The following is a 3,832-nucleotide window of genomic DNA, read 5'->3' on the forward strand; positions in this document are numbered from 1 at the left end:
AAACGCAGCGGCTTATGCGCCACTCTCTAAACCGAGAGACCACTGGTCATGTTAATTAATGTTGCCCGACTTGCTACTAGAAGCATGAGTTCTCTTCTCTAGGGGATTTCAAACGGTTATTTGTTGAATGAACGGAGTGTAACCAAAAACGAGAATCGACTGTAGATTTAAGTAGATTGTGCCAGATCACAAACGTGCCTGAAGTGAACGTAGAACTAAAGCGAACTCAACACAGTATCACCCAGGCGGACTGAGATACCACAGGGATCTTGGCGTATGAAATGAATATAAAAAGGTAATTTATGCTGGATTCATTTACATGTATTCATTCATCTTCCTTTCGTGTGTGTATCAGTGTATGTGTTGTGAGTGTATATTGGCCATGGCGAAACATACCTGCGCAGGGTTTTATGCTACCAACATTCGGTTCGTCAACCGGGGGTGCACGGATGGTGTGCGATGACCTGATGTGGGACGGTGTAGCTGTTCTCGTCACCAGGGGCGGTCGGGCCCAAGGTGAATACAAACAGGTGTAGCAGTATGCCAATTACATGATTCAGCCATCTTGGATTTTTATATGGGGCAGTCACCAAGTTTGTTTATGTTTTGCACTGAAAATGAATTTTTCACCCCCGCGCTAGTCTCTCCCATCTACTGTCGAAGTGAGTGAACCCTGATATAAGAACCCTGGTCGGGCCCGGATGCCTCGAGGCGGTCGGTGTTGCCAGGGAAATCGTCGCTTCTTCAGGCCGACTTAAAGTTGCGGGGGAGGGTGTCGGCGAGACCGGTACTCTACCAGATCGTCCGCGAACGAACGCAAGCAGGCCAGTAAATCCTCTCACCCCGTTTGGCTACCAGGAAACTGGCGGGCCTAGCGGAAATCCACACCGAGAGTGCACAGCTGGCACGGTGGCCGAAAAGATGGCGGAAACTGACGAGCTTTATGCCCGTATAAAAAAAGCGCCCGTTGGACGCTGAGGTCCAACACGAAAAGATAGTTAGATAAATTATACAATAAAATGAATTCTTTAACCTTTTACCTTTGTAATGGAAATTAAGAACGCACAGGAGCAGTGTGTTCGCCCTTGGTGATTCTTAATCTGCGGGAACTGGTTGAGTTAGGAATAAATATTATAAATTTTAAAAAAGAGTTCACTTCACGCAAATGTAATTTAAAATGAAAACTACTTTGGCTTATAATATCCTCTACTTCAATATAATTAAATTTACACACCTTAGAGAAAATCAAAAGAAAACGGAGATCACTGGACTCACTACCGCTCACTAGCCGACGTGAAATAAAAGTAAAATGGATAATCATTTCTCTATGTTACAAATTTCGCGGTTTTTGACCCTTACTCATACTTCTAGTAGTTAAATTATTATTTTGTCATAGTATATCTCAATTGGCGTTGTATGGCCCATCTACGTTTAATCCGAGAATTAGTTTTAGTACATATTTTGAATCTAAGCTTTTATCCAATTTTTTTGAACTTTTATAGCAAGCCCTAAATACAAATGGTTCTTAAAATATTTATTCTCTGTTGAGGGGTTTTAAAGCAAACTAGATTATAGAAAGGAGTATAAAACCCTATGATCCAGTGGAAAACGTTACAAATGTGCACCTCGCACTACGAGTGACAGTGTGGCCAAGTGGAAGCTGGAAGACCATTTGCGGCATGCCACCTTTGACACTCGACAGCAGTCAACCTATGGACAAACTGGTTCTCGCTGCAGGTCATTGCACTCCAGTTCTCCATGCACTACTTCCATTATTATAACTTTGAAAATATGGAAGAATCCTACATCAGACTGAAAAGGGAAGCAAAGCAGATCGGACTAGTTATTAACACGTTGAAGACTAAGTAGGCTCAAGAGAGATAATGGCAATTTACCACGAGCTTGTATCAATGGTGACGAAATCGAGGTGGTTGAAGAATTCGTGTACTTGGGCTCACTTGACCTCCGATAACGATACCAGCAGACAAATGCGGAGACTCAACGTGGCAGGAAAGCGTACGTACTTTGGACTCCAAAAAACACTCCGATCGAATAGAGTTCGCCACCGTACCGAACAGACTCCCTCATTAAGCCGGTGGCGGTAGTCCTCCTCCGAGATCTGGACAATGCTTGTAGAGGACCAACGCGCACTTGGAGTAAAAATGGTTCTCAACAACGATCCGACGGGAAAAAGAAGGCGAGGTGTGCAGCGATCAAGACTGTGTGACTGGTAACGTACAGCAGTGGACGGAGACGACTGTTATGTACCGCAGAGGCAACTACAGAGGTATCCATGTAAGCTACGATTTTTGCATTCGTACGCCGCTTGCTCTAGTACAATTATACCAGCTTGTGAGCCAGCTTGTCGACGACAAAATCAGTGATAATACCAAAAAGTACGACATTCTACGGTCGGCTGGTTAGATTAGGGTAGTGTGAATAGGGACATGGAAAACGTGAATAGAAAGAGCAGCTAAGTTTCAATAGAAATTGTTTGCAATGAGCGGTGATGCGAGTGGTGTTCATTATTTCAGTGAAAGTGCCCACTATTCGTACAGAGCCCATAATACGCATATAAACCTTAATGACATTCACTTTTGGTTTGTTTATCCTGTTACATATTAATAAAAAGGTCTTAGCTCTAAAAAGTAATAAAAAAAAATATTTTCAAGGTTGTTGCAAAAAAACGGGAAGAAAATGTTGCCAAAAACGGGTGTTGCCAAAATCGGGGGTAGACAAAAACGGGTGTTGCCAAAATCGGGATGGGACTGTATTTGAACCAACGAGTTTCTACACAAGAACTGACGAATGGCGAGTTTTGGTATAAAAACAGAATTGCCGCACTCTTATTAATAGTGAAATAAAAAAAAGGATTGTTGCATTCAACGGGTTCCCCGGGCCACTTTGCATCTGTTTGGCGAACAATCATGAGGAATATTCTAACGCAAACATGGAAATGTATGGCCCATTAAAAGTTCATTTTTTTATACCTTTGTGTTCATCAATTGTTCAGTTGTACTATTTATATATTTGTGTATAACCACGTCACTATGATTTTAAAATCTATGCATTTCCTATGGGCCATACTGTACGAGCTTCCCGGGGCACTTTAAATGTTCCAAATGTTGGGCAATAAAATCGCCTATCGTTTTTGCGAACGCGTAACCATAACAGAAAACCATAACGAAAAAACTGCTCATAACTGTGTCTGATGTCGCAAGGGATCCGGAACCAAACACCTGTATGTATATACGGAATATCACTCTAATGGTTTCATAATCTTGTAAGCCTGAACTCAACCTTTTAAATTAAAACTGGGCAAATTAATTAAATAAAACTCATTAATTTGAAAGGAGATTGAATTTTATTCCTAGAATTGTTGCACTTTACAAAAAAAAAAATCGCATGAAAAGCAGTTCCGTTTGCTACCGCCCACCCGTTGCATACACATTGTGTGCTTATATGCAAAGGCTTCAATACTCTACCGAAACTCGCAACGGGAAATGATTTCGTGAATTATTTGGAAAAGTGATTGAGAGAATGCATTAATTTCCGATTCTTTCCCTTTGTTTCTTTTCCCGACAGTTTCGGTCACTACATCCTACAATAAGCCGAACACCACACCAAACCTTTCTAATGTCTTACATCATTAGACATTTTAAAACAATTAGCTCATTCCTTTTCCTTGAAAACAAATCTTTGTTTTAAAAACACTGATATTTAATTTAATTTTAATTTAATTTTAATTTAATTTTAATTTAATTTTAATTTAATTTTAATTTAATTTTAATTTAATTTTAATTTAATTTTAATTTAATTTTAATTTAATTTT

At 40.1% G+C, this 3,832-nt stretch overlaps 1 long non-coding RNA gene across 1 annotated transcript; it reads right to left on the reverse strand.

The window, feature by feature from the left end:
* Positions 1–310: 310 nt before the first annotated feature.
* Positions 311–1,554, reverse strand: LOC134214483 (uncharacterized). Its single transcript, XR_009979809.1, has 3 exons — positions 1,235–1,554; positions 1,041–1,109; positions 311–974 (listed from the first exon to the last, which is right to left on the reverse strand). It is a non-coding gene; the product is annotated as an uncharacterized LOC134214483 (long non-coding RNA).
* Between the last annotated feature and the right edge of the window lie 2,278 nt (positions 1,555–3,832).

The sequence above is a fragment of the Armigeres subalbatus genome, chromosome 1 (assembly GCF_024139115.2).
Source record: "Armigeres subalbatus isolate Guangzhou_Male chromosome 1, GZ_Asu_2, whole genome shotgun sequence".
Lineage (NCBI taxonomy): Eukaryota > Metazoa > Arthropoda > Insecta > Diptera > Culicidae > Armigeres > Armigeres subalbatus.